Source organism: Peromyscus eremicus, chromosome 14 (genome assembly GCF_949786415.1).
Source record: "Peromyscus eremicus chromosome 14, PerEre_H2_v1, whole genome shotgun sequence".
Classification (NCBI taxonomy): domain Eukaryota; kingdom Metazoa; phylum Chordata; class Mammalia; order Rodentia; family Cricetidae; genus Peromyscus; species Peromyscus eremicus.
Window position 1 is genome coordinate 66,687,367 of NC_081430.1, and position 27,542 is coordinate 66,714,908.

General features: G+C 37.8%; 1 pseudogene; it reads right to left on the minus strand.

Annotated features, from left to right (window-relative positions):
• Nucleotides 1–7,609: 7,609 nt before the first annotated feature.
• On the minus strand, nucleotides 7,610–8,621 carry LOC131924032 (glyceraldehyde-3-phosphate dehydrogenase-like; annotated as a pseudogene).
• Nucleotides 8,622–27,542: the final 18,921 nt, after the last annotated feature.

The following is a 27,542-nucleotide window of genomic DNA, read 5'->3' on the forward strand; positions in this document are numbered from 1 at the left end:
GGAAGACAAATAACATTCTCTATTATTTTATTGATATAAAATACAACAGCTACAATATATGTTATTATAATTTAGGATTCTTGTCACTCTTGAAGGTTCATGGGATAGGTAGTGAATAGAAACATATACTTGGGAACTTAGACTGTTAGTCTGGGTGGTAGTTACATAAATATTCTCACTTTGCAAAATGCCATAAATCTATATACACTTTAGTGAACTTTTCTGAACACATTTTATAATTCCCCCAAAACATAAAATACTGAGACACTGTTTTGCAAATATCAAAGATGTTAGTAACTATCTTTAAGAGCTCACACTACCTAAATTTAAAACTGAGCTTCCAAATTGATTGATAATGTACCGAGGACTATTGTGAGGAGTAAAAGTCAAAAGACATTGATCATAACAAGTTCATAAGTATTGATTTTGTTACCTATGCCATGGGCTTCAGATTTGTTTGTCAGAACACCAGTATAGAGAAATGAGTGATGTATTATCCCTTTCTAATTACTTTTTGTATTCTTTATCCACAGAATAATTATCTTAAGCACAGTCTCCCAAGAGGTTATGTGTTCATGAACAAGTGGCACATGCAATGACTTCCAAGTGAATGTAAGATAAAATAAAATTTGCCTCCACATGGTGACAAAGAATGTCAATGCTATTTTTGTCTATGTGCCCTAGTAAGAGGATTATTACCACTTTCAACCTGGCTGTTAATATTGTACATGGAGAAGAGGTTCTGTTTTGGGGTGGGATTTTTTGGGTGAAGAGGAGAGCTCAGAAGCCTTCACCATTGAATTAAGTGTTGGGAGGTAGGGTATATTAAAAAGATAATTTGTGTTGTTCCATGCATGTAGGCATAAACAAGAATAATGATGGACTAAAAATACATGGAATTTTGTTTTGTCAAGCAAGACTAAGCATAATATAAGAGTGATAAAAATTCTAAAATGAAAAAAAAACTAATTACAGTCATTTGGAGAATATGTGTGTATCTGTGTGTAGTAGAATTTTTTTTTCAAGAGCTGGAGTTAAATGCCACAAACCTCCTGAGGCAAACCACTCTCCAGCTGCACTGTCTTCGCTTACAAGAGAAGGTATGAACACTGTTCCTCCAGACAATGTGAACAAAAGCAGGCTCAGTGGTCAGTGAGCTGCAGGGAGTCATTCTTGGCCAGATAGATACTCTTTGGGTTTAGCATCAAAAATATTAACATTGATCTCATTCAAATGTTTTCTAAGAAATACCTAAGTTGAGGTTACTTTACTTATTTGTTTTGTACTTAGTTTGTCTGATTATCAAATGTTTGTGCCTGAGAGGAAAAGAAAAATAAAGAATCTGCTCTATAGAAGATGTTAATGGGTCTCTTTCCTAACACTTAAACTATTTTAAAGGGAATGATAAAAATAAGCTAGTTTCTATTTCTATTCCCAATTGATAAAATGGGGCACCATACCTTGTAGGTAGAAAATAAGTATTTCTAAGATAAGTGATGAAAGAGAAAGTTTAGAAGAAAACATACCCATAGTAGGTTCATTCTGTGCTGTAAGATGAATATTGCGCCATGTTGAATCAAATTTTCAAAATCATGAGTTTCAACTTTGTTGGATTATTTAAATGTTGAATAAAAATATGTACAATCTGTGTATTTGAAAATCAGTTACTTTGCCATTTTCTTTTATTAAAGAAAAGGCCTTTATGTAGATATGAAATCCCAATGACAATTTCAGAACCCACCTGTGTATACTAAATCTTTATACTATAAATGTCCTTATTTGGTGATAAATAACATGATAGTAGGTAAAATTACAGGTTGCCACTTTTCTGATGTAAAGCTTTTCCTCAGATTCTTCTGCAATCTCTGTTAGACTGTTATACATGTAAATCAAAGTATGGGGACAATAATGAAGTTGATAGTATGGAAGACCCAACTATACCCTAGAGGAAGTGTAATGTTCATAAATTTCATAAGTGTACTATATGTGCTTGCTCTTTCAGTGTCTTCTGTATTATAAATTATCTACAAAGTATTTTAGTGTCATCTTATTCTGTATTACTTAGAATATCTTATTTGATCATTCTTCTTAAACCTCATATATAGATCCTCTTCAACATGATATGGCTATATCTTTTAAACTTTCTTAAAATTGAAAATATTATAAGTAAAATATGTGTCTAATATACCTAATTTACCAAGAATCACTGTTGAGCAACATTATGCACTACATAATATTGGCCATTTGTCCTTATGATCACATGGTCAATGGAGCTTTTGCTCATACAGTAGTCTAGCATCTTTAATGAATATCATGTCTACCATATGGTGATATTTTATTTGTGCTGAAATGTGATTTTATTTGTATGTTAATAAATAAAAATGCCTAAGGTTCAGAGCTAATAGCAAGCCATTTAGGAGAAGTCTGGCAGTGGTAGCACATGCCCTTAATCCTGATCATATAACAGGCAGATCTCTGTGTGTTCAATGATACAGCCAGCATGGACCTGGAGGTCTGTATAGACAGGCAGTGATGAGGAGGTCATGTGGTTGGGTTTACAACAAATGAGAAGGCAGAACAGAAAGTCAATAAAAAGACAGATACACAGGAAGTAGGAAGTCTCTTTCTGAGGGGAAGGACGACAGCAACAGTGAGGGGTAAGAAGATGGTCTTGGTCTTAGCTATTGGCTGCTGCTCTGACCTCTTGGGCTTTTAACTCTGTATTTGGCTCTGAATTTCTTATTTGATAAAACTGTTCAGAATTATATGTACACTACCACATATCATTATTATAAGAAAAGATAAAAATTTAAGGTGTGCTTTCCACTATATGTTTATCATTTTCATATCTTCATAAAATAGAATAACATAAATTGAAACATTGTAAGCCAAGGATCATTTGTGTATGTGTATGTATGTGTAAATGTTGCTTCTTAATTTAAATATTTTAGTTGACTCACCATCTTCAGTGTTCCCAAAAAGTTATTCTAATGAGAAAGATGGTTATTTCTTCAAAAAAATTTCATGTAAAACTCAAGGGAATATAGAAAATGTAAATAGTTTGGAAATGATTTTCTTAACTTACTCTATCATGGTGTTGGAGAAAGTCATGGTTTAATTATCTCTTATTAACCAAATGCCCCCTAACAGTTAAGGTAAAGTTAACAGTAAAGCCCTGAAGCAGTCATTGCATTTAATAAATTGTTTCCTTAAGATTGCTATTATCTATAATCTATCACTGGATTGAATAAAAAAGGAAACTCTTTCCTGGATAGCTTCTCCTGACAAACAATGATTGAGAAAATGTTTTCTAATTCTCTATGCTCCATTTTTTAAACTTGTCCCTTCCTAGCTCATGACATTCATTCATCTGCTATCAGTCACTGAGACAACTTGATATTTTCCAAAAGCCCTGTTTTAACAATCATACTTAACACTTCCATCAGATATTATTCCATCTCCTTAGGCCAGAAATGAGTGTAGGGATCTATTTTACCAACTTCAGAGGAAACACCTCTAAGTGCTTCCTCAGTCTTGAGAAATCCAGTCTTTCCTAACCTCTCAACACATCTAAGATCCCACTAATTGTTTCCTACTATCTAAACAAAGACTCTTGCTTTTTCTTTTTTTTTTTGTTTTATAATTTAATTTAATTTTACATATCAGCCACAGATTCCCCTGTCCTCCCTCCTCCCGCCCCCTCTCACCTCCCCCAACCCACCCCTCATTCCCACCTCCTCCAGGGCAAGGACTCCCCTGGGGATTCAGCTCAGCCTGGTAGATTCAGTCCCAGCAGGTCCAGTCCCCTCCTCCCTTCACCCAAGCTGAGCAAAGTATCCCTGCATAGGCCCCAGGCTCCAAACAGCCAGCTCATGCACTAAGGACAAGTCCCAGTCCCACTGCCTGGGTGCCTCCCAAACAGTTCAAGCTAATCAACTGTCTCACTTATCTAGAGGGCCTGATCCAGTTGGGGGCTCCTCAGCTATTGGTTCATAGTTCATGTATTTCCACTAGTTTGGCTATTTGTCCCTGTGCTTTTTCCAATCATGGTCTCAACAACTCTCGCTCATACTATCCCTCCTCTTTCTCGCTGATTGGACTCCTGGAGCTCCACCTGGGGCCTGGCCGTGGATCTCTGCATCTGCTTCCATCAGTCATTGGATGAGAGTTCTACCAGGACTCTTGCTTTTTCATTGGTGCAAAGGAAGCTTTAATCTCAATTTGCTTTTTCATATCAGGAAAAAGAAATTACCTTACATTCTTTGTCTTGATGTTCCTAAAAAGAAATAAGGCAACATAGCTTCTTAATCCATTCACACATGAACATCAGAATTGACTGCTGCTTTTAACTGTTATTTCCTATGGACTGATGTTTCCTCACATTCCAAGGGTTTTTAAAACATGGCAGGTACAGAATGACAGCAGATTTATGGTTCATTGGCAGAAGAGAAGGAGACTGGGAAACACAAGGCCTTGACATTTCCTTCACAAGATTATACTTGAGACAGATAAGGGATCCTTACATATCTCCAGGATACCAGGTAGGTGTCAAACACTATAGGGATCCTTACATATCTTTAGGGTACTAGGTAGGTGTCAAACACTATAGGGAGACTTAAACATCTCCAGGGTACCAGGTAGGTGTTAAAGACTATAGGGAGCCTTACTTAGAGATACTCTTCTATGATACTGTCACTGGTGTTACAGCATTATAACTCAAACACTATTAAAACACTGGTAAAAATAAGTTAAAACCAATTGATGTTGAGTATAAATTATTTATACTTGTAAGCATTCCTTCTGATGTTCATTTTCCTATAAATAAGTGAAAATGACAGATGATAGCACACTCTTACTCCCTTATTAAAGCTATTGGACTCTCCCTTGTTGCCCAGGCTACTCCACAGGAAAACTACCAAGTGGACTACTCTTATACCAATTCCTATTATCTTGAATACTTCACAGATATCTTGATATTACTGTGCAATAATAGTAGCTGACTGCCCTAGCTCATGGAGGTACAGCTTTAGCCATGGCTATCTGAAACAGTTTGTATTAGACATTTTGCTCCCACAGCCTTTGATGAACTCTGGACAACTGAACAACCATTTCTACCATTGCTAGAAGAGAAAACTTGCCCTAGAAAACTAGAGTCATTGGTGTAACTGGCACAGGTAAGAAGCAAAGCTTAGATTGGTCCAGAACACAAGCTTCAATGACTGTTATTCTTGCTAAGAGGCAAAACAGTTATTGGTCCAAAACTCTATTTTCAAGTTATATAACTAGGCCTTTCTGGCTCACTCAGCTGACTGTGAGACATTCTTCTGTGATACTGTCACTGCTGTTGCAGCATTATACTCAATCAAATGCTTCTTTCTAGTGGTCTTTTTTTGGGCTACTTTTAGGTTCAGATGCTAAAATGGAGACGAATTTCTAAATTGCCTTATTAAATAAAAAACCTGGAGCCCAATATAGGAGTGAAAGCCTTAGAGATCAGGGAAATAGGAAAAGCCACCAACCTTACCTCACCAACTCTGCAGCTTCCAAATGTAAGCTACTTCTTGTCTACCCACGCCTTTATTACCTTGCTGTTCTGCCCTCTCATTGGCTCTTAGCCCAGCTACCTCACTTCCTTGTCACTTTCTGTCTGTACAGAACTCCAGGTCTCTATGGTTGGTACTGGGATTAAAGGCATGTGTCACCACTGTTGGCTCTGTTCCCTAGTGTGGTCTTGAACACACAGAGACCCTGCCTGCTAAGTGATCGGATTAAGGGCATGTGCTGCCTGACTTTGTTTAATTAAAATGGCTGGCCTTTTCCCCCTGATCTCCAGACAAGCTTTATTTATCAAAGCACAAATAAAATATCACCATACTAAGACAATTAAATGGCTGAGGTGGCAGAGACTGATTGGTGGCAGAGGAAAGAGTAACTGAACTGCATGAGCAGTGACAGTTTAAGAATCCTTAGGTCAAACTGTGAAGTAACAAGGCAGCCAACTCCTTGGTAGCTGAAGAGGCAATCGTCTTGGCATCAGTCCTGGTGGTATTCTCAGTGGCTCCTGAGTGTTCTAGTAACCAAAAGGTCATTTTACATGCCCTGTATTTGGAGTGGGCCCATTGGGTATTCCAAAAAGACCCAGTAGAGGTAGGCATCCCAGGTAGTTCCAGTCACCAAGTTGTGGGTGGCTCAGGTAGCTGAAGAAGCATCTCAACAACTCAAAAATAGCCAGGGCAGAAAGAAGGTAGATAGCAAAAGAGGAGAGAGACAGAAACAGAGAGAGTAAGGGAGGGAGGGAAGAAGAGAGAGAGAGAGAGAGAGAGAGAGAGAGAGAGAGAGAGAGAATATGAACAGAGAAGTAAGACTGAAATGTGATAAAATAAAAGAGAATTGCAGGTCCTGGCTTCCAGAAAAGTTCCATAGAGCTGACAAGTCTTCAGAGTTAAGGTTCTCAAACCCACTCTGAGAGCTATAGCACTCACCAGCAGGAGCTAACAATAATAACACCAAGGGCTTCCAGGAGGTCTGTAAGACTAGATAGTGCCACTTCCTGACATTTCTGCCCTCTACAGCTGAAACTTACTGCTGCTAAGAACTGAGGAAAGCTGTAACACAAATTACTAAGTGGTCTTATAATAAAAACCCTATTGGAGTAAATGATGAAAGATCAGAGAGACAAAGGAACAAGCTACTGCTATATCTTAGCTCTAGGACTCTTCAGCCTGAAAAAGCGTCAGCCCATAGGCCTCTAGCCAAATGAGCTTCCTTAGCTAAAAAGGCTTTAGCCAAAAGGCCTCTAGCTGAAAGGGATGCTTCTGCTCAAAAGCCTTTAGTTTCGGTCTCTTCATGCCTTATATACCTTTCTCCACCCAATCATCACTTCCTGAGATTAAAGGTGTGTGTGCTTCCCAGTACTGGGATTAAAGGTGTGTGCCACCACTGCCTGGCTCTGTTTTCTCTGCTAGACTGAGTCAATCTCATGTAGTCCTTGGTGGTTTTGAACTCACAGAGATCCAGACAGATCTCTGCCTCCTGAGTGCTAGGATTAAAGGTGTGTGCCAATACTCTCTGGCATCTATGTTTAATCTTGTGGCTTATTCTGTTCTCTGATCTTCAGGAAAATTTTATTAGGGTACACAATATATCACCACATTTCCCCTTTTTTGTCTACAATAAAAAAGCAGGTTATAATTAGTATAGGAAAAACTATATACAGTAAGTACAATAAGCATATACAATATATACAGGTAAGAATTACATTAACAATGTCTAGTACACTAACATTTGACAGATTCAGAGAAAACACTCCATTATTTATCCTGTTTTGATGAGTCTAAAGTGTTGTACCTAATTCACTTTCTATCCTAACTTGTATTACCAACCGAAAGCTATCTTGATGTTTTTTTTTCTTTTTATGGATGCAGTGAACTTTATTGATGGTGTTCAAGAGAGTAGGGCTCCCTAAGCCCCTCCTGTTGTTCTGGGGGTCTGGGATGGAAACTGTGAGGGAGATGCTCAGTATCGGGGACTAAGATGGGACAGGAACTTCTCAGCAGCCGAGGGTCTCTTTTGCTGTCCTTGCTGGGGTGGGTGGTCCAGGGCGGGCTTTTTACTCCTTGGAGGCCATGTAGGCCATGAGGTCCACCACCCTCTTGCTTTAGCCAAATTCATTTCATACCAGGAAATGAGCTTCACAAAGTTGTCATTGAGAGCAATGCCAGCCCCAGCATCGAAGATGGAAGAGTGGGGGTCACTGTTGAAGTCGCAGGAGACAACCTGGTCCTCAGTGTAGCCTAGGATGCCCTTTAGTGGGCCCTCCGACGCCTGCTTCACCACCTTCTTGATGTCATCATACTTGGCAGGTTTCTGGAGGTGGCATGTCAGATCCACGACGGACACATTGAGGGTAGGAACAAAGAAGGCCATGCCCGTGAGCTTCCCGTTCAGCTCTGGGATGACCTTGCCCACAGCCTTGGCGGCACAGGTGGATGCAGGAATGATGTTCTGGGCAGTCCCACGGCCATCACGTCACAGCTTCCCAGAGGGGCCATCCACGGTCTTCTGGGTGGCAGTGATGGCATGGACTGTGGTCATGAGTCCTTCCACAATGCCAAAGTTGTCATGGATGACCTTGGCCAGGGGGGCTAAGCAGTTGATGGTGCAGGAAGCATTGCTGATAATCTTGAGTGAATTGTCATACTTCTCATGGTTGACACCCATCACAAACATGGAAGAGTAGCAGCATACTCAGCAGAGGGGGCTGAGATGATGACCCTTTTGGCCCCACCCTTCATGTGAGCCCCAGCCTTCTCCATGGTGGTAAAGACACCAGTAGACTCCACAATATACTCGGCACCAGCCTCACCCCACTTGATGTTGGCAGGATCTCGCTCCTGGAAGATGGTGATGGCCTTCCCGTTGATGACCAGCTTCCCGTTCTCAGCCTTGACTGTGCCATTGAACTTGCCACGGGTAGAGTCATACTAGAACATGTAGACCATGTAGTTGAGGTCAATGAAAGAATCATTGATGGCAACAGTATCAACTTTGCCAGTCTGGAAAGCAGCCCTGGCAACCAGGCGTCCAATTCGGCCAAATCCTTTCACTCCGACCTTCTCCATCGTGGTCAGGAACGAGGCTGGCACTGCACAGAAAGATGCGGCTGTATCTGGAACAGGGAGGAGCAGAGAGCCTATCTTGATGTCTTTTAAACTTACACACTTTACACCTCTTTAGTGAGTTTCTTTTCTGAATTTGTTAACAAGGACAACTATAACTAATTTTCAACTCCCTCAGAGACACAAGAAGGAACTAATATTACCTAAGTAAGCAAGAAGTGCAAATAAGCGACTTCCAAAAAAATATAAGAAACAACAGAAACAGCTGGCTTCCTGGACAGTCACCCAAGGTTCCTCTGTAACGTTGGGGCATCCATCTTCAACCTATAAGCTTAGCATATCTGATAGACTCATCTGTGAAGCAGGATTTTCTGAAGGGCCTTCCTACCTTGTCTTGACAAGGCTTGACAGTCCTTTCTTTTGTGTCCTGCTTGTCCATTTTGGACAGCATACTGACAGCAGTCAAAGCAAGGGCACTTTCTTGCCCAGTGACTAACTTTTGCCACAAAAAAAGTAAACTCCATAAGGAATTTCTACAATGGCCATAATCTCTAAAGCAGATTGGTGCTGCCAAGAGCAAACATGTCTCCTTGCCATAAAAATAAAAAAAAGAAACTATGTTACTAAAACATCTTAAATGCCATATTCTGCTCTGAAGTGTTTGAAGATGACCTGTCTATCTAAAATATATTTCTGCTTGACCTTGAAAACATACCTAATATGACTACAAGTTTGATTGTAATAGGTGACTAACTACTAACTTATATTTCTTTATATCCTAATTAGTTAGTAATAATAATTTTCAAGAACTAGCAACTTGCATTACATTGTTAAATGAGTTGCATAGGTACAATACCTTGAACAAGAGTAGAAATATAAGCCGGGCGGTCATGGCACACGCCTTTAATCCCAGCACTCGGGAGGCAGAGACAGGTGGGTCTTTGTGAGTTTGAGGCCAGCCTGGTCTACAGAGCAAGATCCAGGAAAAGGCACAAAGCTACACAGAGAAACCCTGTCTCAAAAAACCAAAAAAAAAAAAAAGAGTAGAAATATATGTGCAGTATATTCTAACAAAATCAATCTCAAATTTGTATCAATACACAAAATTTATATACAATATTCAATAATCCAATCCAATGTAAAGTGTTTAAAACTAGTAGTTGCTTTTTAAAAGTATATTCAATAATCTACCTTTTATCTTACCATATCTATATCCTTTCCTTTTACTTTTCAGAGCAGATTGAATAATCCTTTTATCCTATTATTTCTGTATCTCTTTTTTTCAGAGTAGATTCAATAATCTACCCTTTTATCCTATTATTTCTATATAATACATTTCTATATTATATCCCTCTTTCTTCTTTTAGAAAGAGATTGACTATGACCAATAACAATTTTTAACTAACCTCTAAGCGAAGACAAACATCCATAATCCATTTTTTGGGAATGCGAGCATAGTTTTCTAGGATACTTCCTAACTGATTGGGTTGCTGGTAGTCTTATGGAGACACAAAGAAAATTTAGGATTATGGTCAAGTCCTTATTGGAGTAGTCTATGAGGCTGTATCATCTCAGCTAGCCATCTCAATATTGTCCTGAGCTGTTTGTAGTCCAATGCCAAACTTTGGGTGGTGTTTGTCAGCTTGGTGACATTATCATTGTCCTGATGGAGTCATTGTTGTGGGGTCCCATCATCTTTTTGGAGACTTCAAAGTTGCTGTTAGGCATGGTCATAGTTCACTGCAGAAAACTGATAGAGACTCAAACCTGAAATCATGTATAGGAAGCTAGATAAAGCCTTTTTTTCTAGAATTAGTTAGTACTCTATATGAACATTATTATCATGACAAAAGTTTAATGTATATATATATATATACACATATATATTAATCTTATAAATTTTGATGTAAAATTAATACCTTAAGAAAATTTTAGAGAGTCAAAATAAATATTAATAAAGGCTATTTTGAGGTAATTTTCTTGTGTTTTAGCTATGTTGGCATACCAAGGGCCTGCTGTGGTAGGGTTCCTATGCTTTAGTGGAAACATATTTTCCTGGCTGTAATTGGTTGTGTTTTTATACTGATATTTAGGCATCTGTGATTAGAAAGATTGTAAATAAATCTAGGTGCTGATATCTGGTATTGTGGTTATTAGATGTGTGCTTTGTTCCTTGGATTCTATTGTCCTTTCTGGTTCATAAAAGAGTGTGGTGACTATGGTTTGCCTGACATGAAATTCTGGGATCCTGCTAACTGTGGCCTTAGCAGTTCTTGGCAAAATGTGTTTCTGGGTATTGAGATCTGACACTTAGGAATGGGAGTGGACTGGGGAGGGGGGCTGAGGTAATCCACAGGAGGGAGCAAATCAGGGTGTTTCACCATGATCTATTTAGTCTTCTGTAATGGGAGCAGAAAGCAAGGAGAAGCCACAACAGAAGGTCTGCTATAGAGCTGTGGTTGAGTCTGGGGAATTGAACTTGGTAGATGGTGGGATAGATGAAGGTCTGCAGTTAGCCTACTTTCTTCCCTGGCAGGAGTAGCTTGTGGGTTCCCAGGGAGTGCCTGCTAGAGTTGGGGGCTGGGATAAAGTAATGAGTTGGGGGAAGGAGATTAGGAGAGAAATATCAGCAAGATCCCTGGATGTGGGGGCAGGGAGGGAAGGGAGGCCTCAGCAGGTTGTCTTCTTCAGAGTTGAGGTGAGACCCGGGTAATTGAATTTAGAGGAGCTCAGTGAGAAGAGATCTGTTCCCCAACCACTGCAATTTGTATGTTGGCTGGGCAGAAAGGGCTTTCTTTGAAATTTGTAAAACTTCATAAATTCATCTCATGAATATGAGCTAATACAGCTGGAGTCTAAAGCCTGTAGTTGGAGGAATAGACACTGCATATTACTGCATTTTCTTATTAGTCTTAAAGGGAAAAGCAATTTATATTGCTCAAATACTTAAAATTTTCTCATTAAAATCATTTTCCAAACTTATGATTAGTTTTCCTATTTTCTGAGATATGAATATTTTACATAAAATTATTTTAATTCCTAGGCATCATTAATATATTTTGAATTAAATTTTAACAGCTCTTTGGAGCTATTGAGATTCATAGGAATTTCCCCACCAACATCAAATTATCCCAGTCTGCTGTGGGATGTCTTTCTGTATGCTGTGAATATGTGTTTCTCTGATTGGTTGATAAATAAAGCTCTATTGGCCTATGGCAAGGAAGCTTAGAGGCAGACAGGAAATAGAAGCAGATAGACAGGAAGAAGAAAGGAGAAGGAGAGGGACATCAGCCTGCCATGCAAGGAACAGCATGCAGGCAAGTAGTAAGCCACAGAACATGTGGCAAAACATAGATTAATAGAAATAGGTTAATTTAAGTTATAAGAGCTAGCTAACAAGAAGCTTGCTATATGCCATGTAACCAATAATTAATAAAAGCCTCTGAGTAATTATTTTTTAAGTGGCTGTGGGACCTCAGGCTGGGTGGGACCAGAGAAACCTTCTAACTACACCAGTCTACTGTGCTTTATAGGTTACTGTTTTTATCATATGGTTTTTTCTAATTAGAGATTCATAAAAGCATTATTACTTACAAATTGAAATACATACAAAGTATAAAGATGAAAAAACGCCAAAGCATTACCTAAAGTACTGGTAAAATTAATGTATAGTTCATTGCAGAGTTCTTTATATATGTTTTTCAAAAAAAATTATGATGTTTTGGTTTATTTATTTGATTTTAAAGTATCCACAGATATAAAAGCCTTTGAAAATATGATTTTAATGGCTGTCAATGATGTATCTGACAGCTTCATTGCTCTTATTTCACCATTATCCCATTTTAATCTTCTCCTAAGAATAATAATGTAATGAATATTCCTGTATGGAAAAATTTTATATCATCAACCAGAGAGAAAACTCAAAAGTTGGATTATTAACTCAAATAATGATAGTTTAGGTAATATTATTGCTAAATATATTTTAAAATATGCCCATTTATCCTCAAAGTATTTGTAAGAATCACTATTTCATTTCTTCCTAATGATGCTAATTGGCATCTTAGAATAAATATTTCTGGTGCACTGGGAGTAATAATTGATCGTAGTGTTCATTTTACTATCTAGTCTAGAATTTTAAAGCATTTTAACTCCATTTGTTATTATTTTTAAGATATAAAAACTACCTGTTTGTTACACTGTGAAAATTTGTGAGAAATTGTTTTCCTTCTTATTTAGCTACTAAAGTATGAAAAAGAAAACTGTCATAAATGCTTCATTTTTTGTTATAATCCTTCTTTTTCTTTATGTCTTTAAATGACTCAGTAAAATAAACAAGGAAAAAAATTATGTTGATTTGTTGTAATTAGATTCAAAATGAATAAAGGCCTAATGAATAATGTCTAGGAAAAATGTAATTGTAATTGCTATAGTTTGGATTCAAAAGGCACCCCCATTGGTCCCAGCTTTGTATTACTTAAATAGTGGAAGCTTTTTACACATGGAGATCAGTTGTTCATAAGAAGATGTTTAATAGTTTCTATTCATTTACTTACTACTCAACACATGATTTACAGTTATATTGAGAATTTTTGTTTCAAGAGACAGTTGTCTATTTAGTTATAGCTCCAACAAAGTATCTGGCCAGGGGTCACCCATGTATCCAGAGACTGACATGCATATCTTACTCTGTCAGTCCTCCTTTCACTTACTATTTAATTTTAAGATGGCATGAACTTGCAAACTTGCTGAGCAAATGCTTGTAAATACCTTGTGCACAAACATATGGAAAAGCAGATTGGAAAAACCCAGAATGCCAATGCTTGCTGCCACTGTAACAAATAGCTGAGTAAACAACTTAAAAAGAGAAAAGGATGTTTTGCTCAGAATTTTAGGAATTTGAAGTACTGATCCCTAGACCTTGATGTTTTGAGGCTTGTGATGAGGCAGCAGAGAAGGGAAGGGAGAACATGGAGGAGAAAATCCATTCAACTCTTGGCCAGAAAAGAAAGATGAGAGTCCCATAAGCCACTGGGACTTTTCACTTTGGTTAATGTAACTTAATAGCTTATTCTCATCATTTTCTCTTACTTTTAAATGGGTATGTAAATGATTGCTCAGTTATCAAAAGTACATAATAGAAATAATTGTTACATATTTAAACACAAATTTGATCATAGGAGTATCGGAAATCTTAAAAGGGTGTGAAAACTATCTTTTTCTGGCCACAATATTTGTGCAAATCTCAGCATTTCAATGAGTCTCTATAGACAAATGTTTGATTCTCATTAAGATAGAAAATGCAGAAATGTGCTGGTTAAACAGACTACTAACATTTGCTTGATAGTGTGTTCAGGTCTCCTATGTCTTTGATTATTTTTCCCATTTGCTCATCTATTGACTTTCAAAATCACCAAATGCAACTATATGTTGTTCAAATCTTAAATGGTCTTATTATTAATAAAAAAAATGGGGGCCAGATATTGGGGTGAAAGCTGAAAGATCAGAGAAGCAGAGCAAACCACAGCTGACCTCACCTTGTCAACTCCTCAGCTAATCCTGTTTCCTCAGACTGAGAGCCTCTGAGTCCTCACCTGAAAGGATCTCAGCTGAACTGCTTTAATTCCTGTTTCCTCACACTTTATATACCTTTCTCCACCCTGTCATCAGTTCCTGAGATTAAAGGCATGTATGCTTCCCAGTACTAGGATTAAATGTGTGTGCCACCACTGCTTGGCTCTGTTTCCATTGTGGCCTTGTACTCACAAAGATCCAGACAGATCTCCAGCTCCTGAGTGATAGGATTAAGGGTGTGTGCCACCACTGTCTGGCCTCTATGTCTAATCTAGTGGCTGGTTCTGTCCTCTGATCCTCAGATAAGTTTATTAGGGTACACAATATATCACCACATTCTCCCTTTTTTGTCTAAAATAATAACAGAAGGTTATAGCTAATATAAGAAAAATTATAAACAATAAGTGTATAATGTATACAGTCAAGAATTACATTAACAATGTCTAGTCCACTAACATTTGACAAATTCAGAGAAAATACTCCATTATTTATCCTATTTGGTGAGTCCAAAATGTTATACCTAATTCACTTTCTGTTTTAACTTGTATTACCAAATGAAAACTATCTTTTGATGTCTTTCAAACTTATACACTTTATACTTCTTTAGTGAGTTTCTTTTCTGAATTTGTTAACAAGGACAACTATAACTTTCTAACTTCAACTCCCTCAGAAACCCAAGAAGTAAATAATATTACCTAAGTAAGCAGGAAGTGCAAACAAACAACTTCCAAAAAATTTGAGAAATGACAGAAACAGCCAACTGCCTGGACAGTCACCCAAGATATCTTTGCAATGTTGGGGCACCCATCTTAGGCCTACAGGCCTAGCATATCTGACAGACTCATCTTTGAAGCAGGATTTTCTAAAGAGCTGTCCTACCTTGTCTTGGCAAGGCTTGGCAGTCCTTTCTTTTGTGTCCTGCTTGTCCATTTTGAACAGCATACTGACAGCAGTCAATGCGAGGGCACTTTCTTGCCCAGTGATGTAGCTAGAGTTTTCCTGCCTGGTCCACGGTCAGGGCAAATCTCTCTCACCCGCCAGTCCCACAGCCACTCAGACCCGACCAAGTAAACACAGAGACTTATATTAGTTACAAACTGTATGGCCGTGGCAGGCTTCTTGCTAACTGTTCTTATATCTTAAATTAATCCATTTCCATTAATCTATACCTTGCCACATGGCTCGTGGCTTACCGGGATCTTCCCATGCGACTTGTCATGGTGGCGGCTGGCAGTGTCTCTCTCTCAGTCTTCCACTTCCCAGAATTCTTCTCCTTGTCTCGCCTATACTTCCTGCCTAGCCAATGGCCAATCAGTGATTTATTTACTGACCAATCAGCAACACACTTGACATACAGACCATCCCACAGCACAGTGACTAACTTTTGCCACAAAGAAAGTAAACTCCATATGGAGTTTCTTTGATGCCCATCATCTTCTCTGAAGTTAATTTGTGCTGCCAGGAGCAAACATGTCTCATTCTCATAAAAAAGAAACTATGTTACTAAAACATCTTAAATGCCATATTCTGTAGATATCTAAAATGTTGAAGATGACTTGTCTATCTAAAATATATTTCTGTTTGACCTTGAAAACATACCTAATATGACTACAAGTTTGATTGTAATGACTATTAATTTGCATTTCTTATATCCTAATTAGTTAGTAATAATAACTTTCAAAGACTAGCAATTTGCATTACATTGTCAAATGAGTTGCACAGGTACAATACCTTGAACAAGAGTAGAAATATATGTGCAGTATATTCTAACAAAATCAATCTCAAATTTGTATCAATATACATAATTTGTATATAATATACAAAAATCCAATCCAATGTAAATATTTAAAGCTAGTAGTTGCTTTTTAAAAATAGATCTAATAATCTACCTTTTTATCTTATCATATCCATATAATCCCTTTTTTCTTTTCAGAGTAGATTCAATAATCTACTTTTATCTTATCATATTTATATTTTTAAAAGTAGATTCAATAACCTACCTTTTATATCATATCCATATCCTCTTTTTTCTTTTTCTTTTTTTTCAAACAAGAACCTTAAATCTAATCTCCTTTGCTTAGTCTTTTTTCTGCCCATTAATAATAACTTGTAACCAATCATCCTAAATAATAACAATTATCCATAACCCATTGAACAACCAAAAACCACCCATTCACCTCTTGGGAATGTGGATGTTATATTCTTAAAATTACTTCCTGCTGTCTAGGGGTGAAGGCATCTGAAAAGAAAATTTTTGGGTTAATTGTCAAGTCCTGGGAGAGGTAATTGTATCATTTGTTGTCAAGTCTCTGCATAATGGGAAAATGCAGGGCTCATCTCAAGTCCTTGCTCATGTAGTCTGTGAGTCTGGATCATCTAGCCACCTTGAAATTGTCCTGATTAGTTCATAGTCTAAAGCCAATCTTTGGGTGGTATTTGTTAGCTTGGTGGTGTTATCATAGTCCTGATAGAATCATTGTTGTGGGGTTCCATCAGCTTTTTGGAGACTTCAAAGATCACATTGGGTCAGACTATTCCTTTTCTTGGTAATTTTCCCCACGTTGGGTGCCAGATATTGTTTGAATTTTAAATGGTCTTATTAATAAAAAACCCAGGGCCAGATATTGGGGAGGAAGCTGAAAGATCAGAGAAGCAGAGCAAACCACAGCTGACCTCACCTTCCCAACTCCTCAGCTAATCCTGTTTCCTCAGACTGAGAGCCTCTGAGTCTTCACCTGAAAGGATCTCAGCTGAACTACTTTAATTCCTGTTTTCTCACACTTTATATACTTTTCTCCACCCTGCTGTCACTTCCTAGGATTAAAGGCTTGTATGCCTCCCAGTACTGGAATTAAAGGTGTATGCCACCACTGCTTGGCTCTGCTTCCAGTATAGCCTTGAACTCACAGGGATCCAGATGGATCTCTGGCTCCAGAGTGATAGGCCACCACTGTCTGGCCTCTATGCCTAATCTAGTGGCTGGTTCTGTCCTCTGATCCTTGTAAGTTTATTAGGGTACACAATATATCACCACAACTATACAGTTTTACATCTCTGTTTTTTGTTTGTTTGTTTTGAGACAGGGTTTCTCTGTGTAACAGCCCTGGCTGTCCTGGAACTCACTTTGTAGACCAGGTTAGCCTTGAACTTACAGAGATCCACCTGCCTCTGCCTTCTAAATGCTGGGATTAAAGGCATGCATCACCATCTCTGACCTACATTTCTGTTTTTAATTCTGTAACTTTTCCCTCACATGCTTGAAGTTCTGTTATTAGGAATGTTTACATTAGACATCTGGCTATTGAGGTTCCCCTGTGAGTGTTCATGACTTATACTTTATTTGTTTGCTATTCTATAAACTACTATGGCAGAAGGGAGAGGTTTGTTAAACAATATTTGTTATCCAGGAATATGAATATCAGGAAAACAGGAGCAGCATACATGATTCTTCCTTTGGAATCAGTGTATCTAATAGAATGATGAGCATTGCAACCGAAATAGGTTCCCGTGTGCTGATCAAGTGATTGTTACCAAGAACAACCCTTCATTCATTGTTGGATTAATGACGCTAATTCTTTGGTTTGAACCCACCCTCAATTCCTGTTCTTGTGGACCTTACATCATAAAAGCATACTTTTAGAAGTCATGCAAACAGAGAAGAGCAGAGAAGTGGTTATAAGATAGAAATCAGCAACCTACCCATGAAAGAAAATCCCATAACTTTGCCCTGCTCTATTAGAAGTCCATCAAGATGGCCAGTCCACACTGACTGGGAGGGCACTATACAGGATTTTAATTCTAAAAGGCAGAAATCATTGCAAAGGATGGGTCAAGAGGAAGCAGCTGCCATCTACCTGGTGAGCTAATCTTTTATCGCTTATCTATGTCTGTCTCTAGTAATAATTTGGTTTTTAATTATGTTTTATCTATTGATAACATAATCATTGTTTCTCTTCCATTCACTTTTAACATAGTTAAATTTATATTTAAGTGTGTATTCTTCACAAAACATATAATTGAGTCTTTTTCCCTGTTTATTCTTTCTGATAATTTCTGCTGGTTATTTGTAATGTTTATTTCATCATTTTAATATATTTAATGCAGTTATTTATATCATTGTATGTCCAGGACTAAGGAGGTAGCTCAGATCTCCAGCACACACATCAAGCCTAGGTATGTCAGTGCATAGCTGCATCCCTGGCACAGGGAGAAGCATGGCAAGTGGAGACAGACAGAGCCAGTGGACTCACTGGCCACCCTGTCTAGCTGAAATGACAAGCTCCAGGTTCAGTGAAAAACCCTAAAACAAAACAAAAAAAACAAAAAGCAACAGAAAAACCCCAAGATGTGGAGCTTTAGAGAAAGACATTGAATGTTGACCTCTGGCACCCACATACCATCACACAGGCACTATGCATTAGCACCACCATACAAGCACTGTGCACATATGCAACAAACACATTATTTGATTTCTTGGTTCCTACTTGTCTATATATTTTGTTTTGCACTTTTCCTGCATTTTGTTTAAATTTCAAATACTTTTTAGAGTTTTACTATTTGGTGTTAGCTTATTAGCTGTATTTCCATTTCCATGTTTCTTTTTATGTTTTGACTTTTTATTTAGTTACATTAGTAATTATAATAGAGTACACTTCTAGTTAATTATATACTTTTTTTTTTTTTTGGTTTTCCAAGACAGGGTCTCTCTGTAGTTTTGATGCCTGTTCTGGATCTCACTCTGTAGACCAGGCTGGCCTCAAACTGACAGAGATCTGCCTCGCTCTGCTTCCCGAGTGCTGGGATTAAACACTGCCACCGCCTGCCATACTCTTTTATATAAACATAAAATCCCACAAACACATGGGAACATTTCCTACTCTTTATTACAGCTATGATTTTTTGTTTGTTTAAGTAGTAATCTAGGGTTTATAAAACTTTCAGAGAGGGATTGGGGATTAGCTCAGTGGTAGAGCACTTGCCTAGCAAGCACAAGGCCCTGGGTTTGGTCCTCAGCTCTGAAAAAAAAATACTTCCAGAGAAAAATTAAGAATAAAATGAATTCTCTTTCATTAATCTGCATTTATCTGTCTATTTCTGATGCTTTTGATTCTTTCCTTAGGTTCTAGGTAGTATTTTCCTCATTTTGCGCCACTAGTGATCTCTTGTAACTCAGGTATCATTGACAGACCAAAATTCTCCATCTTTTATTTGAAAATGTCTTTACCTAGCTTTTCTTCTTGAATGATATTTTAGCTCTATATAGAAGTCTGTGTTGATTTGTTTTTAAACTTTAAACACTTAAAATATCTCATTCCACTTTTTTTTCTTCCCTGGCTTTGAAAGAATTGATTTCTACTAGTAAATAACTCTCTTGCTTTAAAAAATATGCATCATCTTCAGATTTCAGTAGCTGATCTGCCTTGTTATGTCTTTGGGTTCTGTAGATTTAGGCGTACATGACTGTTGGTCATTTATGATCTCAAAATTTTGAGCTTTTTTTCCCCCTTAAATCAAATTGACAAAAATATCTGCACATTTTATTCTCAATTATTTTTTGAAATTCTCTCCCACTTCTTTGTCTATTTCAATTATACTTACATTTGTCTATTTGGTATGAATTAAAAGGTTACTGGGGTCGCGTTCTTTTTGTTTGATAAAGATGGGAAGGAGATGCTAGAAAATAGGGGACAGTGTCATCAGAATATATTATATATGTTTATGAAATTGTCAAACAATAAAATTAATCAATTAGAAAGTCTATCTTGCTTATTACATTGTGAATTTGTTTGTATTAATTTATCTTCAAGTTAAATTCTCTTGTGAGCTTGTCTCTCAAGTCCTTATGGTGCATTCTTTTTAATTTTCAATATTGTATTTTTAACTTTTCAATTTCTATTTTGTTTTATTGTAGTATTTTATCTCTTACTATAATTTAGCATTTCTCTGCTGAAATATTCATTGATTGGAAAAAAAATTGTTTTATTTAATCAATGATAATTGTAACTACTATCTTAAAATCTTTATCATTTGGTTCCAGAACCTGATTTATTTTATAGTTAGACTTTTAATATGTTTTCCTTTCTTGAGTATACTTTTTTTTCCTGTTTTTCGAGACAGGGTTTCTCTGTGTAGCCTTGCACCTTTCCTGGATTTTGCTCTGTAGACTAGGCTGGCCTCGAACTCACAAAGATCCACCTGCCTCTGCCTCCTGAGTGCTGCAATTAAAGGTGTGCACCACCACCGCCCTGCCCTACACTGTTTATTATGTTCATTCTTCATACGTTTAGCAGTATCTACAACACTATACATATTAAGTTGTGAGAATCCTTGATTCTGTCCTTTTTCTTTAATAAGCATGATTCCTCTTTTAACTATTAATATTTCTGATTATGCTAGAACCATAAACTCTATCACAGGAAAGCTCTGGGTTTAATACATATTTTTGAGGCTATTTTACATAAATATGTTCTGGTATATATAAAAAAAAACTATGACTCTATTAACTCTGTTCTGTTTTTAACCTCTAGGTATTCCCTATTCAAAGTGGCTTAATAATTTTCTCTTGTTCATGCCAAAAGGACCACAGATCTGTGAATGGTGCCCTCTGCCATTGCTCGATGTATCACACAGCTTATACCTTGACCTAAGCTTAAAGCTACAGTGTGGGTACCATCAAAATTGATAAAGGTTCGATTTGAACAAGAGAGATCTCTTAATTAGAGGAGGTGATAGTTCATCAACTATCATAAACATCCAATTTAAACTAACTTACACCAGTAACATATGTCTTTTCATTTAATCAGATAATAACTTGCCAAAAAAGGAACATCCCCAAAAAACCTTGGGGAAAGGTTTTTGTTTTTGTCTTTTAGGAGAATGAAGGTTAAGGAATCTGAAGAACACTGGACAAATGAGACAACTGAAGAAAAGGGACAAATCGTCTATCCTAAGAAACAGAGTGAAATGGCGTCCAACGTGGTGGCAAGAGTTTCCACCTAAAAACTGAGAAAAAAGATTCTAAAACGGAGCTAAAAACAGCTTCCTAATTGTCTCTCTCAAATGAGTGGCAGCTGCTGGTTTCAGCTACTGGTGGGTTCCTGGCGTGCGTGCTCAACCTGCAGTATGGCGGGAATCAGGCCTCTGCAAGTGGCACATTAAGCTGCGTGGTGGATTTAGCCTTTGCAGGTACAAAACAAAAAAAGAGGTTTTTGAGCTACATGCTGCTTGGATAAAAGCATAGACCCACGATAGCTCCCAGAGCTGGCGGTAAACGTAGCCATGTTGGGAAGCTGAGGTGGGTGGAGCCAGCAGCCACAGCTGCTGCAGTTTAAGGCAAGAGATTCACAATAAGACAGATTCAGATGTAATAGTTTACAATGTTTGTAAAAGATACGTAGGCTTGAAAGAGACAAAAAAGGTGATATGTAGAGTTATAGAAACAAATACATAGTTTTAAAAAATAAAGTCATTAAAGAGACAGTAAAGGTAGTATAAAAAACAAGCCACGTAAAAATGGATATTACACAGAGAATCTGGATTGTGTTGTCTTTGGGATTTTTAACTGCAGAAAAACATTTGATTGTAAAAGCTGTTGAGTTATGCCAAAATGTATATTTTAAAGGTACCTTGACTTCAAAATTTGGATATAAGGATATGTTACTTTGGAAAGGAGTCTCTGCTTTTGTTCCCACAGAAAGCCAAAGGCTATGGAATTGTTCCAGATTAAGATACATCAGGTTTGACCAGCCAAGACCCCCTGAAGGTCTCCAATGACACCATGGCCCAGATGATCCAACATCCAGAATGGTTTGAAGGCATCTGGCTCAGACAATACAGCCTCATGGACTATTCCATAATTCTAAAATTTTCTTTGTTTCCCCATAAGATACAGCGCCCCCTTCCAGCAGGAAGTAGTAAGAGAAGCTACGCCCAAATTCCCAAATTATATGTAATTTTACTTTGTTAAGGTTAAAACCTTCCTTTTTGAAAAAAAAAAAAAAGGGGGAAGTGCTGTGGGATGTATGGCAAATGTGTTGCTGGTTAATCAATAAAACACTGATTGGCCGTTGGCTAGGCAGGAAGTATAGGTGGGGCAAAAAGGAGAATAAAGCTGGGAAGTGGAAGGCTGAGTCAGAGAGACACTGCCAGCCGCCACCATGACAAGCTGCATGTGAAGATCCTGGTAAGCCACGAGCCATGTGGCAAGGGATAGGTTTATGGAAATGAATTAATTTAAACTGTAAGAACAGTTAGCAAGAAGCCTGCCACAGCCATACAGTTTGTAACCAATATAAGTCTCTGTGTTTACTTGGTCGGGTCTGAGTGGCTGTGGGACTGGCAGGTGAGAGAGATTTGCCCTGACTGTGGGCCAGGCAGGAAAACTCTAGCTACACTACAGAGATAGAAACTTAGTATGAGCCCTTCCCTTGCCTTTTTTAAGTATGCATGCATTAACTACTGTAGCCTTCCAGCTTCTGTTCATCAAACTCTTATCAGATAGCCTATTTCAGTGTGTCCACATTTTATGGTTTCTTTTTTCTTTTCTTTTCTTTTTTAAGTATGTTCAACTAAAAGGATATTAATCTTGTGTCTCCTGAGAATGAATTCATATCCTTTTATCTGACTATATTTAAACAAGTTTTCCTACCAGTGACATGTAACTTAAATCATTTTATTATTATTCAGCATTTATATCAGTGACTTCTAATTAGAGTAATCAGAACATCTAAGTAATTATGATTATAGATATGGGTAGAAGTTTATGGTTCCATCTTGTTATGTTTCTAATTGTCCTACTTCTTTGTTCCTTCTGTTTACCTCTTCTTTCCTTCTTTTAAGTCAATATAATAAAGTTTAATATTAACCTTTCTTTAGCTTGTTTTCTATGTTGCTTTTAATCATTATTGCTTAGTAGTTGCTCTAGGTTAAAGCTTATAATCATACTTCTAAAGTATTGAAAACTATTTTCACTAGGATGAGACTACTTCATGCATAATGTCAGGACTGACTGAAGTCTGGGTCCATTCTACTCTTACAATAGCTATGCTACACTTTGGCTTTCACACATTTTATTCATATATAATACCATAAACTGCAAAATATATTGTTTTTTCCTTTTAAAACACCATAACTGAGAAAAGGTATTTTTTCACACTTATATAACCACTTTTTTAATGCTCAATAATTTTTTTAAAAAATCTGTTTCCCTTTTATTTTTTATTATATGCTTCTGGATAGAGAACCCTACACTATTTTTGGCTTATTTTTAAATTTAATCAATGTAGTGCATTTGATTTGCCCTCTTCCTGTAATAGTTTCAGTATTAAATGAAAAGTCTGGAATTCATGCCTTTATTCCCATGTAATCTATCCCATTTTATCTGTTTTTTTTTTTAAATTTTAATATTTATCACTGGATTCTAGCAATTTGATTTATATAGTCCAGGACTACCTGCCCTGGAATGGCACTGTCCTAAGTGTTCTATGCCCTTCCACATGAATCACTAATCAAGAAAATCCCCCCAACAGACTATGCCTACAGGTTAACCTGATGAAAGGAATCCCTCCCTTAAGGAATTTTCTAGTGACTCTAGTTTGTGTTAAGTTGACAAAAACTAATCAGCATAGGGACTTTTTAATAATTTACCCTGCATTAGTGACTACTATGTCATTTTGCCAATGTGTATCATTAACTGAAAGTATATTAAATGGGAATGTATATTGACCTATTTCTGTTATAGTAACAAATTATGTGAGTCAATCAACTTGAAAGGAAGGAGTTTGTTTCATCTCATGGTTTTAGAGGACCTAACCATGGCTGGTCAGCCATACAGCTTTTTAGCCTGTGGTGAGGTGGATCATTGTGGCAGCCAGGATATTGGCAGGGTGACCTGTTTACCATGTGATAGCCAGTGAAAGGAAAAGGAAAGAAAGAGAAAGGACTGGACCCCAACATCCCATTCAGCATAATACTACTGATGATCTAACTCTCTTTCCTTCTTGTCACAGGCTGAGGAGCAAACTTTTACTGCATGAGACTTTGGGGGGTCATCATTCATACCATAGCTAGCAGAAGGGATTTATTTACCAATTCTTGGGTATTTCTTTAACAAAATATTAAAAATTTTCTAAATCTAATTTGGAAAAATGAGTGTGTAAAGATCTCACAATTTTTGAATACTTATTTTCAATTTTAAGATACTTAAAGGGAAAACCATAAAGAATATATTTATTAGTTAAGGAGATTTAGAACTATTTTGAGCCTACCCACACATTCATTTATGTCATACACAAGTCAACAGGTAGCAGGCTTGTGTGTTACTCTTACTAAATATGGAGAAGTGTTGAACCATCTCAATGGATCTCATAAATATGAGATAAGAAATATGATATAAAGAATATGATATAAGAAAAATTAAATCCTGGATCATGAAAGTGCTAGGGTTTGGACAGAATGGGTTTTATAAGAGTTCTCTTGATTTATAGCTTACACTATAATTCTTATAGCACATAATTCATATAATTCATACTATAATTCTTTTTCTGACATAATTTCTAGAAATAACAATAATAAATAATTTTCAGCTTGAACTCATTTTGTGTTCTTGATTTCTGTGAGTATGAAGAAATTTAAGAAGTATTTGAGCTCACACTAGGAAACTCTTTACATCAATTGAAAAGATATGCAAAATACTTTGTGCCAAAGAAAGGGTGTTATGAAAGTCTTGCAGTTGTGATATTGATAGTCATGTTTTAAAACAGGGGAATTAATTTCTTCTATGGATCATGATTTTCTTTAATATATTACTCCTAAAATATTTGTTTGATCTTGACTCATATGTAGTTACTCAGACGTGAAGATGGATTTAATCTGTTCTGTGTAATTGTGTTTTCAGATGCTTTGTGTTTTATTCCAATGATCCAGAACCAATAAAGGGTGGTTATAGTTGGGCATGTACTAGGCTTTCAGATACTGAAGTAGCTGGCTCCAAATGATCACCTTTGCCAGAAATGAACAATCAAACTTAATGCATGATGTGTTTGTTTCTTTGTACCTCTGACACTCCTATATAGTTAACATCTTGGAATGTTCACTACAATTCTCTCCCAATGTTATCTTTTCCCACAAAACTGCACTAATGGATTTTGATAATCACAACTTTTTTTCTTCTTCCAAAATAAGAAAAAAATGAAAGAAAAAAAGCAGTGGCTAAATTCAAAAACAGAGGTGAGGCAGCATAGTTGTCTCATTATTTCGGCTTATGTTTGATTTATACAATATTTAAATAACATAAATGTTGCTATTTTAAATCCATAAACTACTTGAGAAATTCTGGCAACTGGCCATCTGAGGGGAAATGTTTTGAGAAGTGGAAAGGAACATGACTTCACTAATTATCAGTCAACATAAATATGTAAGTTGTGCTCTAAGCATTAAAATAGCTATATTTCTTAATGTTTATTAACTTGTAATCCTTCTTCTTTGATTTTTTTGTTAATTTTAAGGCATGTGACTCAATTTTAAAAACTCATAGAGTAAACATATCATAAATGAGAGTGTAGAAGTTAAGCTATGAAGCAAGTCCTAAATGAAACGTTTAAAGGTGAAACTGACACTTCTCCAGAATTAGGGCTTCTGTTTCCTCAACATTGAGCTTGAAAAAAAGAATATGAGGCATGTTTGGAAGAGGCCAAGATGCCCTCAAATTGTGGGTTATAACTGGATCCCCTTTGTCTACATTTTCCTTCAACTCATCTCTAACTTAAGAACCAGTTTTTAAGAAAGATGATTGATGGATCCATACCTCAGAACCCTCCCAATTCTGAATATCTTTGATGCAACACCTTGAGATGTTTCCTGGGGCAAAATTAGAGAATATAAAACTGATCCATGCATAGCAATTTCCCTATGTCTAGGCTCCCAAAAGGCATCAGAGAAAGCAACAAAATTGCACAAGCCATGCTTGAGCCCCTGCCATAATGATTCAGAGAAATTGAACATGGCCAAAACCAGTTATGTACTAGATCAAACATTTTCTTCATTTATAAGTAATGCTTGTTTTGGTGTACTGCTTAAGTATACGTATCTTGACTTTTCAGTTTTTATCTTTTCGAGATAAGAACACAGGTTCTCTATCTTGCTGGGTCTGACTATGTATCTCTGGATGTGTGGGCACATGGCTAGCGAAGGAAGTGTGGCTCCAGCTGACTGCTTCTTCCCCCCAGGATAAAACGGTGCCAGGAAGTGATGGAGAGAGTGGACCCTCTCTCTTAATGAAGAAGCTCCAGCCTGGGCTCACCGAGACAGAATTTTTCAATAAGGGTCTCCTGGAATTTTTGTGTAATCAGGGGTCTGGTTTCTCTCCACTCTGGTGCACTCGGCCTTCCTTTGCTCTTTGTTTCCCAGGCAGAGACAAGGAAAGTTTTGCATAGAATGAGCCCACATTGACATAGGCATCAGGCATAGCCACTCCTCCTGCATGGGTAGAAGCCCAGGAGGGACAGAGTAGGGGAGATGCAGAGGTAGAGAGTTTGGGATCCTGGGGTTAGGTCCAGGGGCGGGGCGAATAAGGGGTCAGCCAAGAGTATTGGTCCAAGACCCACAAATACATCAGGATTTTCCCTCCTCCGTCAGCCTTCTAAGCCCCAATGAGGTCATAGCGATGAGAGAGAATCAGATCAAGAGAGAGGGGGAGGAAGAGGACGACGACGGAGAAAAAAACCCAGACGGAAAGAGGCCATCAGACAAGGTCGCGTTTTCTGGCGATACAGCAAGTGCGAGAAATGTGGTGCTGAGCACCATCCACCTGCTCTGCCCGGAGACCTAGGGATTCACAGAAGCACTTTGCGATGCCAGGAAAACAAAGGAGGGGAGGCAAGAGGACTGGCGGAGAGGGGTTGTGAGCAGTCCCCCTTTATCTCTAGGAAGCCAAGCTCTGTTCCTCCACTGGGAAAGAGGAGGGAGCCTGAGAGGTGCAGGAAGCTCCTGGGAGCGCAGAATCCAGAAGCGGCAGAACTCTGGACAGCGCCTTGAAGCTGCTAGGGCTCACATCCAGTCTGCTCTTCAGCGCCCGGCTCCCCAGTGCTGGCTTCTGGACTCCCACCCACCGCCGGCGGTTCCTGTGTGAACGTGCCAGGGGCTGAAGCAGCCCCTTCTCCTCTGGCCTGGCCACGGAAATGGTTCTCTGGTTCTGGAAATCCAGACCTTTTGGATAATGTTTTGTTGGTGAAGAGAGAAAAGTTTGAGGATTTGGACTGTGGTAGGGGGTGGAAGGGGCTAAGGAGGACTTTGGAAGAAAGAAGGTGGATGATTGGCTTCCTTCTCTGAGCTGGAAGGAATGATGACCCAAGGAGG